The sequence below is a fragment of the Triticum aestivum genome, chromosome 3B, assembly GCF_018294505.1.
Source record: "Triticum aestivum cultivar Chinese Spring chromosome 3B, IWGSC CS RefSeq v2.1, whole genome shotgun sequence".
Classification (NCBI taxonomy): Eukaryota; Viridiplantae; Streptophyta; class Magnoliopsida; order Poales; family Poaceae; genus Triticum; species Triticum aestivum.
The window spans coordinates 86576857-86589808 of NC_057801.1; positions in this window are offsets into that span (position 1 = coordinate 86576857).

A 12952-nucleotide genomic window follows, 5' to 3' on the forward strand; every position below is an offset into this window, starting at 1 on the left:
CCAATGGTTTATTTTTATTAAATCTCGAACGTGATGTTATAAATATTCATAGTGTGAATACCAAAAGATGTAAGGTTGATAATGATAGTCCCACATACTTGTGGCACTGCCACCTTGGTCACATTGGTGTCAAACGCATGAAGAAACTCTATGTAGATGGATGTTTGGAGTCTCTTGATTATGAATCATTTGACACATGTGAACCATGCCTCATGGGAAAAATGACCAAGACTCCGTTCTCTGGAACAATGGAGTGAGCAATCAACTTGTTGGAAATAATACATAGTGATGTATGCGGTCCAATGAGCGTTGAGGCTCACGGTGGTGATACGTCTCCAACGTATCTATAATTTTTGACTGTTCCATGCTATTATATTACCTATTTTGGATGTCTATGGACTTTATTTTACACATTTATATCATTTTTGGGACTAACCTACTAACCAGAGGCCCGGCCCGTATTGCTGTTTGTTTTGCCTATTTCATATTTCGAAGAAAAGGAATATCAAACAGAGTCCAAACGGAATAAAACCTTCGGGAGCATGATTTTTGGAACGAACGTGATCTGGAGGACTTGGAGTGCAAGTCAAGAAGCAGTCGAGGCAGCCACGAGGGTGGGGGGGCGCCCAACCCTACAGGGCGCGCCCCCTGTCTTGTGGGCCCCTTGGGCGGCCACCGACGTACTTCTTCCTCCTATATAAGCCTACATACCCTGAAAACATCCAGGGAGCCACCGAAGAAATATTTCCGCCACCGTAACCTTCTGTATCCGCGAGATCCCATCTTGGAGCCATCGTCGGCGTTCTGCCGGAGGGGGAATCCACCATGGAGGGCTTCTATCAACACCATAGCCCCTCCGATGAGTTGTGAGTAGTTTACCAGAAACCTTCAGGTCCATAGTTATTAGCTAGATGGATTCTTCTCTTTTTTTGGATCTCAATACAATGTTCTCCCCCTCTCTTGTGGAGATCTATTCGATGTAATCTCTTTTTGCGGTGTGTTTGTCGAGAACCGATGAATTGTGGGTTTATGATCAAGTTTATCTATGAATAATATTTGAATCTTCTCTGAATTCTTTTATGTATGATTGAGTTATCTTTGCAAGTCTCTTCGAATTATCGGTTTGGTTTGGCCTACTAGATTGATCTTTCTTGCCATGGGAGAAGTGCTTAGCTTTGGGTTCAATCTTGTGGTGTTCTTACCCAGTGACAGAAAGGGTTGCAAGACATGTATTTTATTGTTTCCATCGAGGATAAAAAGATGGGGTTTATATCATATTGCTTGAGTTTATCCCTCTACATCATGTCATCTTTCTTAATGCGTTACTCTGTTCTTATGATCTTAATACTCTAGATGCATGCTGGATAGCGGTCGATGTGTGGAGTAATAGTAGTAGATGCAGGCAGGAGTCGGTCTACTTGTTGCGGACGTGATGCCTATACACATGATCATGCCTAGATATTCTCATAATTATTCGCTTTTCTATCAATTGCTCGACAGTAATTTCTTCACCCACCATAATACTTATGCTATCTTGAGAGAAGCCTCTAGTGAAACCTATGGCCCTCGGGTCTATCTTTTATCATATAAGTTTCCAATCTACTTTTATTTGCATCTTTATTTTCTGCATCTATATTATAAAATACCAAAAATATATTTATCTTATCATATTATCTCTATCCGATCTCACTTTCGCAAGTGGCCGTGAAGGGATTGACAACCCCTTTATCGCGTTGGTTGCAAGTTCTTTGTTTGTTTGTGTAGGTTCGTGGACTTGTGAGGAGCCTCCTACTCGCTTGATACCTTGGTTCTGAAAAACCGAGGGAAATACTTACGCTACTGTGCTGCATCACCCTTTCCTCTTCAAGGAAAACCAACGCAAGCTCAAGACGTAGCAAGAAGGATTTCTGGCGCCGTTGCCAGGGAGGTCTTTGCTCAAGTCAAGACATACCAAGTACCCATCACAAACTCATCTCCCTGGCATTTACATTATTTGCCATTTGCCTCTCGTTTTCCTCTCCCCCACTTCACCCTTGCCGTTTAATTCGCCCTTCTTCTGTTCATGTTTTTGCTTTGATGTCTTACTTGGCTCGTTTGCTCGTTTGGTTGGAATAGTTGTTTATTTATTGCTAAACAGAGAACTTAAGATATATGGATCCTCATCTGCTTGCTAATCTTTTTAAGAGATCCAATTATTATGAACCAATTGCTAGTGAGTTTTGTGCACTAGATTATCTTTATGAAGCTTTGCTAAAAATTTGTGAATCTGAAAATTATGATAATGAAATTTATGAAGAGATTCATGATAACTCCTTGAATAAAAAGCATGATTGCAATGATTTTCCTATAAATTCTCTTGATGTCAATTGTGCTAATAATATGCAAAACCCTAAGCTTGGGGATGCTAGTTTTGCTATGTCTACTACTTGTTTAAATGATCATGATTGGGGTGATTCTTCTTATAACCTTGAAAATTTATTTAAGCCCCATGATGAATATGAGATTGATAATAGTGTTTGCAATAATATTGAAAGTGGGTTTGGAAGAGTGTCAACTTTAGATCCCACATATTTGGAGTATGTTCAAACTGATTGTTAATCTCTCATGCTTCACTTATATTATTTTGAGAGTATTTTAGAACAGCATGGTATTTGCTATGGTTATAAATTGATCCTAGAATGATGAGCATCCAAGTTGGGTATAATAAAAACTATCATGAGAAGTGAATTGGATGCTATGATCAACTTGATACTTGATAATTGTTTTGAGATAGGGAGGTAGTGATATTAAAGTCATGCTAGTTGGGTGATTATGAATTTAAAGAATGCTTGTGTTGAAGTTAGCAAGTCCCGTAGCATGCACGTATGGTTAAAGTTGTGTAACAAATTTGAAGCATGAAGTGTACCTGGCTTGTGCATCCTTATGAGTGGAGGTCGGGGACGAGCGATGGTCTTTTCCTACCAATCTATCCCCCTAGGAGCATGCGCGTAGTGCTTGGTTTTTTATGACTTCTAAATTTTTGCAATAAGTATATGAGTTCTTTTGACTAATGTTGAGTCCATGGATTATACGCACTTTTACCTTTCCATCATTGCTAGCCTCTTCGGTACCGTGCATTGCCCTTTCTCACCTTGAGAGTTGGTGCAAACTTCGCCGGTGCATCCAAACCCCGTGATATGATACGCTCTATCACACACAAACCTCCTTATATCTTCCTCAAAACAGCCACCATACCTACCTATTTATGGCATTTACATAGCCATTCCGAGATATATTGCCATGCAACTTTCCACCGTTCTGTTCATCATCATCATGACATCCATTACTTTTGTCATATTGCCATTGCATGATCATGTAGTTGACATCGTATTAGTGGCAAAGCCACCATGCATAATTTTTATACATGTCACTCTTGATTCATTGCACCATCCCGGTACACCGCCGGAGGCATTCATATAGAGGCATATCTTGTTCTAGTTTCGAGTTGTAATTCATGTGATGTAATCAATAAAAGTGTGATGATCATCATTATTAGAGCATTGCCCAAAAAGAAAAAAAAGGAAGTCCAAAAAAAGGCCAAACAAAAAAAGAAAAAAGGAAAATAAAATAAATAAAGGGGCAATGCTACTATCTCTTTTTCCACACTTGTGCTTCAAAGTAGCACCTTGTTCTTCATGTAGTGAGTCTCATATATTGTGCTTCAAAGTAGCACCATGTTTTCATGTAGAGAGTCTCATAGGTTGTCACTTTCATATACTAGTGGGAATTTTTTTCATTATAGAACTTGGCTTGTATATTCCTACGATGGGATTCCTCAAATGCCCTAGGTATTCGTGAGCAAGCAAGTTGGATGCACACCCACTAGTTTTCTTTTGTTGAGCTTTCATTCATTTATAGCTCTAGTGCATCCGTTGCATGGAAATCCCTACTCCTCATGTTGACATCAATTGATGGGCATTCCCATAGCCCGTTGATTATCCTCGTCAATGTGAGACTTTCTCCTTTTTTTGTCTTCTCCACACAATCCCCAATCATTATTATATTCCACCCATAGTGCTATGTCCATGGATCACGCTCATGTATTGCGTGAAGGTTGAAAGAGTTTGAGATTATTTAAGTACGAAACAATTGCTTGGCTTGTCATCGGGGGTATAGAAGTTGGGAACATCTTTGTGTGACAAAAATGAAGCATAGCCTAACTATATGATTTTGTAGGGATGAACTTTCTTTAGCCATGTTATTTTGAGAAGACATGATTGCTTTTATTAGTATGCTTGAAGTATTGCTATTTATTTTGTCAATATGAACTTTTATTTTGAATCACTTGGATCTGAACATTCATGCCACAATAAAGAGAAATTACATTGAGAATTATGCTAGGTAGCATTCCACATCAAAAATTCTTTTTTATCATTTACCTACTCGAGGACGAGCAGAAATTAAGCTTGGGGATGCTTGATACGTCTCCAACGTATCTATAATTTTTTATTGTTCCATGCTATTATATTACCTGTTTTGGATGTCTATGGACTTTATTTTACACATTTCTATCATTTTTTGGGACTAACCTACTAACCGGAGGCCCAACCCGTATTGCTGTTTTTTTGCCTATTTAAGTATTTCAAAGAAAAGGAATATCAAACGGAATGAAACCTTCGGGAGTGTGATTTTTGGAACGAACGTGATCCGGAGGACTTGGAGTGCAAGTCAAGAAGCAGGCGAGGCATCCACGAGGGTGGGGGCGCGCCCACCCCTACAGGGCACGCCACCTGTCTCGTGGGCCCCTCGGGCGGCCACCGACGTACTTCTTCCTCCTATATATGCCTACATACCCCAAAAACATCCAGGGAGCCACCGAAGAAATATTTCCGCCACCATAACCTTCTATATCCGCGAGATCCCATCTTGGAGCCGTCGCCGGCATTCTGTCGGAGGGGGAATCCACCATGGAGGGCTTCTACATCAACACCATAGCCCCTCCGATGATTTGTGAGTAGTTTACCACAGACCTTCGGGTCCATAGTTATTAGCTAGATGGCTTCTTCTCTCTTTTTGGATCTCAATACAATGTTCTCCCCCTCACTTGTGGAGATCTATTCGATGTAATCTCTTTTTGCGGTGTGTTTGTCGAGATCCGATGAATTGTGGGTTTATGATCAAGTTTATCTATGAATAATATTTGAATCTTCTCCGAATTCTTTTATGTATGATTGAGTTATCTTTGCAAGTCTCTTCGAATTATCGGTTTGGTTTGGCCTACTAGATTGGTCTTTCTTGCCATGGGAGAAGTGCTTAGCTTTGGGTTCAATCTTGTGGTGTTCTTACCCAATGATAGAAAGGATTGCAAGACACGTATTGTATTGTTGCCATCGAGGATAAAAAGATGGGGTTTATATCATATTTCTTGAGTTTATCCCTCTACATCATGTCATCTTTCTTAATGCGTTACTCTGTTCTTATGAACTTAATACTCTAGATGCATGCTGGATAGCGGTCGATGTGTGGAGTAATAGTAGTAGATGCAGGCAGGAGTCGGTCTACTTTTTGCGGACGTGATGCCTATACACATGATCATGCCTAGATAATCTCATAATTATTCGCTTTTCTATCAATTGCTTGACAGTAATTTGCTCATCCACCATAATACTTATGCTATCTTGAGAGAAGCCTCTAGTGAAACATATGGCCCCCGGGTCTATCTTTTATCATATAAGTTTCCAATCTACTTTTATTTGCATCTTTATTTTCTGCATCTATATTATAGAATACCAAAAATATATTTATATTATCATATTATCTCTATCAGATCTCCCTTTCGCAAGTGGCCGTGAAGGGATTGACAACCCCTTTATCACGTTGGTTGCGAGTTCTTTGTTTGTTTGTGTAGGTTCGTGGGACTTGTGAGGAGCCTCCTACTAGATTGATACCTTGTTTCTCAAAAACTGAGGGAAATACTTACGCTACTGTGCTGCTGTTGGGTTTCGTAGTAATTTCAAAAATTTCCTACGCACACGCAAGATCATGTGATGCATAGCAACGAGGGGAGAGTGTTGTCTACGTACCCAACGCAGACCGACTGCGGAAGCGATGACACGACGTAGAGGAAGTAGTCGTACGTCTTCACGATCCAACCGATCAAGCACCGAAACTACGGCACCTCCGAGTTCGAGCACACGTTCAGCCCGATGACGATCCCCGGACTCCGATCCAGCAAAGTGTCGGGGAAGAGTTCCGTCAGCACGACGGTGTGGTGACGATCTTGATGAACTACAGCAGCAGGGCTTCGCCTAAACTCCGCTACAGTATTATCGAGGAATATGGTGGCAGGGGGCACCGCACACGGCTAAGGAATAGATCACGTGGATCAACTTGTGTCAACTTGTGTGTTTAGAGGTGCCCCTGCCTCCGTATATAAAGGAGCCAAGGGGGGGAGGAGGCGCCGGCCAGGAGGAGGTGGCGCAGGAGGAGTCCTACTCCTACCGGAAGTAGGACTCCCCTCCAATCCTATTCCAACTAGGAATCCCCAAAGGGGGAAAGAGGAGAAGGGTGGCCGGCCACCTCTCCTAGTCCTAATAGGACTAGGGGAAGGGGGGAGGCGCGCAGCCCTGGTGGGCAGCCCTTTCACCTTTCCACTAAGGCCCATGAAGGCCCATATGGTTCCCGGGGGGTTCCGGTAACCTCCCGGTAACCCGGTAAAATCCCGATTTCACCCGGAACACTTCCGATGTCCAAACATAGACTTCCAATATATCAATCTTTATGTCTCGACCATTTCGAGACTCCTCGTCATGTCCGTGATCACATCCGGGACTCCGAACAACCTTCGGTACATCAAAATGCATAAACTCATAATATAACTGTCATCGTAACCTTAAGCGTGCGGACCCTACGGGTTCGAGAACAATGTAGACATGACCGAGACACGTCTCTGGTCAATAACCAATAGCGGGACCTGGATGCCCATATTGGCTCCTACATATTCTACGAAGATCTTTATCGGTCAGACCGCATAACAACATACGTTGTTCCCTTTGTCATCGGTATGTTACTTGCCCGAGATTCGATCGTCGGTATCCAATACCTAGTTCAATCTCGTTACCGGCAAGTCTCTTTACTCGTTCCGTAATACATCATCCCACAACTAACATATTAGTTGTAATGCTTGCAAGGCTTATGTGATGTGTATTACCGAGAGGGTCCAGAGATACCTCTCCGACAATCGGAGTGACAAATCCTAATCTCGAAATACGCCAACCCAACATCGACCATTGGATACACCTGTAGTACTCCTTTATAATCACCCAGTTACGTTGTGACGTTTGGTAGTACCCAAAGTGTTCCTCCGGTAAACGGGAGTTACATAATCTCATAGTTATAGGAACATGTATAAGTCATGAAGAAAAGCAATAGCAACATACTAAACGATCGGGTGCTAAGCTAATTAAATGGGTCATGTCAATCAGATCATTCAACTAATGATGTGACCTCGTTAATCAAATAACAACTCATTGTTCATGGTTAGGAAACATAACCATCTTTGATTAACGAGCTAGTCAAGTAGAGGCATACTAGTGACACTTTGTTTGTCTATGTATTCACACATGTATTATGTTTCCGGTTAATACAATTCTAGCATGAATAATAAACATTTATCATGAAATAAGGAAATAAATAATAACTTTATTATTGCCTCTAGGGCATATTTCCTTCAGTCTCCCACTTGCACTAGAGTCAATAATCTAGATCACATCACCATGTGATTAACATCGATAGTTCACATCATCATGTGATTAACACCCATAGTTCACATCGCTATGTGACCAACACCCAAAGGGTTTACTAGATTCAGTAATCTAGTTCACATTGCTATGTAATTAACACCCAAGGAGTACTAAGGTGTGATCATGTTTTGCTTGTGAGAGAATCTTAGTCAACGGGTCTGCCACATTCAGATCCACATGTATTTTGCAAATTTCTATGTCAACAATGCTCTGCATGGAGCTACTCTAGCTAATTGCTCCCACTTTCAGTATGTATCTAGACCGAGACTTAGAGTCATCTAGATTAGTGTCAAAAATTGCATCGGCGTAACCCTTTACGACGAACCTTTTTCCACTTCCATAATCGAGAAACATATCCTTATTTCACTAAGGATAATTTTGACCGCTGTCCAGTGATCTACTCCTAGATCACTATTGTACTCCCTTGCCAAACTCAGTGGTAGGGCATACAATAGATCTGGTATACAGCATGGCATACTTTATAGAACCTATGACTGAGGCATAGGGAATGACTTTCATTCTCTTTCTATTTTCTGCCGTTGTCGGGCTTTGAGTCTTACTCAACTTCACACCTTGTAACACAGGCAAGAACTCTTTCTTTGACTGTTCCATTTTGAACTACTTCAAAATCTTGCCAAGGTATGTACTCATTGGAAAAACTTATCAAGCGTCTTGATCTATCTCTATAAATCTTGATACTCAATATGTAAGCAGCTTTACCGAAGTCTTTATTTGAAAAACTCCTTTCAAACACTCCTTTATGCTTTACAGAATAATTCTACATTATTTCCGATCAACAATATGTCATTCACATATACTTTATCAGAAATGCTGTAGTGCTCCCACTCACTTTCTTGTAAATACAGGCTTCACCGCAAGTCTGTATAGAACTATATGCTTTGATCAACTCATCAAAGCGTATATTCCAACTCCGAGATTCTTGCACCAGTCCATAGATGGATCACTGGAGCTTGCACATTTTGTTAGTACCTTTCGGATTGACAAAACCTTCTGTTGCATCATATACAACTCTTCTTTAATAAATCCATTAAGGAATGCAGTTTTGTTTATCAATTTGCCAGATTTCATAAAATGTGGCAATTACTAACATGATTCAGACAGACTCAAGCATAGATACGAGTGAGAAGCTCTCATCGTAGTCAACACCTTGATCTTGTCGAAAAACCTTTTGCGACAATTCTAGCTTTGTAGATAGTAACACTACTATCAGCGTCCGTCTTCCTCTTGAAGATCCATTTATTCTCAATTGCTTGCCGATCATCGGGCAAGTCAACCAAAGTCCATACTTTGTTCTCATACATGGATCCCATCTCAGATTTTATGGCTTCAAGCCACTTTGCGGAATCTGCGCTCACCATCGCTTCTTCATAGTTCGTAGGTTCATCATGATCTAGTAACATGACTTCCAGAATAGGATTACCGTACCAGTCTGGCGCGGATCTTACTCTGGTTGATCTACGAGGTTCAGTAGTATCTTGATCTGAAGTTTCATGATCATTATCATTGGCTTCCTCACTAACCGGTGTAGTAGTCACAAGAACAGATTTTTGTGATGAACTACTTTCCAATAAGGGAGAAGGTACAATTACCTTATCAAGTTTTCTACTTTCCTCCCACTCACTTCTTTCGAGAGAAACTCCTTCTCTGGAAAGGATCCATTTTAGCAACGAATGTCTTGCCTTCGGATCTGTGATAGAAGGTGTACCCAACAATTTCCTTTGGGTATTCTATGACGACGCACTTCTCCGATTTGGGTTCGAGCTTATCAGGATGAAACTTTTTCACATAAGCATCGCAGCCCCAAATTTTAAGAAACAACAGCTTAGGTTTACTGCTAAACCATAGTTCATACAGTGTCGTCTCAACGGATTTAGATGGTGCCCTATTTTAAAACGTGAATGCAGCTGTCTCTAATGCATAACCCCAAAAATGATAGTGGTAGATCGGTAAGAGACATCATAGATCGCACCATATCTAATAAAGTACGGTTATGACGTCCGGACACACCATTACATTGTGGTGTTCCAGGTGGCGTGAGTTTGTGAAACTATTCCACATTGTTTTAATTGAAGACCAAACTCGTAACTCAAATATTTGTCTCCGCGATCAGATCGTAGAAACTTTATTTTCTTGTCACGATGATTTTCCACTTCACTCTGAAATTCTTTGAACTTTTCAAATGTTTCAGACTTATGTTTCATCAAGTAGATATACCCATATCTGCTCAAATCATCTATGAAGTTCAGAAAATAACGATACTTGCCGTGAGCCTTAACACTCATCGGACCGCATACATCAGTATGTATTATTTCCAATAAGTCAGTTGCTCGCTCCGGAGAACGGAGTCTTAGTCATCTTGCCCATGAGGCATGGTTCGCAAGCATCAAGTGATTCATAATCAAGTGATTCCAAAATCCCATCAGCATGGAGTTTCTTCATGCGCTTTACACCAATATGACCTAAACGGCAGTGCTACAAATAAGCTGCACTATCATTATTAACTTTGCATCTTTTGGTTTCAATATTATGATTATGTGTATCACTACGATCGAGATCCAACAAACTATTTTCATTGGGTGTGTAACCATATAAGGTTCTATTCATGTAAACAGAACAACAATTTATTCTCTTACTTAAATGAATAATTGTATTACAATAAATATGATCAAATCATATTCATGCTCAACGTAAACACCAAATAACACTTATTTAGGTTCAACACTAATCCCGAAAGTATAGGGAGTGTGTGACGATGATCATATCAATCTTGGAACCACTTCCAACACACATCGTCACTTCACCCTTAACTAGTCTCTGTTTATTCTGCAACTCCCGTTTCGAGTTACTAATCTTAGCAACTGAACTAATATCAAATACTGAGGGTTTGCGATAAACACTAGTAAAGTACACATCAATAACATGTATATCAAATATACTTATGTTCACTTTGCCATCCTTCTTATCCACCAATCACTTGGGGTAGATCCGCTTCCAGTGACCAGTCCCTTTGCATTAGAAACACTTAGTCTCAGGCTTAGGATCAGACTTGGGCTTCTTCACTTGAGCAGCAACTTGCTTGCTGTTCTTCTTGAAGTTCCCCTTCTTCCTTCTGCCCCTTTTCTTGAAACTAGTGGTCTTGTCTACCATCAACACTTGATGTTTTTCTCGATTTCTACCTTCGTCAATTTCCGCATTACGAAGAGCTTGGGAATCGTTTCCGTTATCCCTTGCATGTCATAGTTCATCACGAAGTTCTACTAACTTGGTGATGGTGACTAGAGAATTCTGTCAATCACTATCTTATCTGGAAGATTAACTCCCACTTGATTCAAGCGATTGTAGTACTCAGACAATCTGAGCACATGCTCACTAGTTGAGCGATTCTCCTCCATCTTTTAGCTATAGAACTTGTTGGAGACTTCATATCTCTCAACTCGGGTATTTGCTTGAAATATTAGCTTCAACTCCTGGAACATCTCATATGGTCCATGACATTCAAAACGTCTTTGAAGTCCCGATTCTAAGCCGTTAAGCATGGTGCACTTAAACTATCAAGTAGTCATCATATTGAGCTAGCCAAACGTTCATAACGTCTGCATTTGCTCCTGCAATAGGTCCGTCACCTAGCGGTGCATTAAGGACATAATTCTTCTGTGCAGCAATGAGGATTTAACCTCAGATCACGGATCAAATCCGCAACATTGCTACTAACATTTTTCAACACAATTTTCTCTAGGAACATATCAAAATAAACACAGGGAAGCAACAACGCGAGCTATTGATCTACAACATGATTTGCAAAATACTACCAGGACTAAGTTCATGATAAATTTAAGTTCAATTTAATCATATTACTTAAGAACTCCCACTTAGATAGACATCCCTCTAATCCTCTAAGTGATCACATGATCCAAATCAACTAAACCATGTCCGATCATCACGTGAGATGGAGTAGTTTCATCGGTGAACATCATTATGTTGATCATATCTACTATATGATTCACGCTCGACCTTTCGGTCTTCGTGTTCCGAGGCCATATCTGCATATGCTAGGCTCGTCAAGTTTAACCTGAGTATTCTGCGTGTGCAAAACTGGCTTGTACCCGTTGTAGATGGACGTAGAGCTTATCACACCCGATCATCACGTGGTGTCTGGGCACGACGAACTTTGGCAACGGTGCATACTCAGGGAGAACACTTCTTGATAATTTAGTGAGAGATCATCTTATAATGCTACCGTCAATCAAAGCAAGATAAGATGCATAAAAGGATAAACATCACATGCAATCAATATAAGTGATATGATATGGCCATCATCATCTTGTGCTTGTGATCTCCATCTCCGAAGCACCGTCATGATCACCATCGTCACCGGCGCGACACCTTGATCTCCATCGTAGCATCGTTGTCGTCTCGCCAATCTTATGCTTTCACGACTATCACTACCGTTTAGTAATAAAGTTAAGCATTACATCGCGATTGCATTGCATACAATAAAGCGACAACCATATGGCTCCTGCCAGTTGCCGATAACTTGGTTACAAAACATGATCATCTCATACAATAAAATTCAGCATCATGCCTTGACCATATCACATCACAACATGCCCTGCAAAAACAAGTTAGACGTCCTCTACTTTGTTGTTGCATGTTTTACGTGGCTGCTACGGGCTTAAGTAAGAACCAATCTCACCTACGCATCAAAACCACAACGATAGTTTGTCAAATAGACTCCGTTTTAACCTTCGCAAGGACCGGGCGTAGCCATACTTGGTTCACCTAAAGTTGGAGAGGCAGTCGCTCGCAAGCCATCTCTGTGCAAAGCACGTCGAGGGAACCGGTCTCGCGTAAGCGTACGCGTAAGGTTGGTCTGGGTCGTCTCGTCCAACAATACCGCCGAACCAAAATATGACATGCTGGTAGGCAGTATGACTTGTATCGTCCACAACTCACTTGTGTTCTACTCGTGCATATAACATCAACATCAATAACCTAGGCTCTGATACCACTGTTGGGTTTCGTAGTAATTTCAAAAATTTCCTACGCACACGCAAGATCATGTGATGCATAGCAACGAGGGGAGAGTGTTGTCTACGTACCCAACGCAGACCGACTGCGGAAGCGATGACACGACGTAGAGGAAGTAGTCG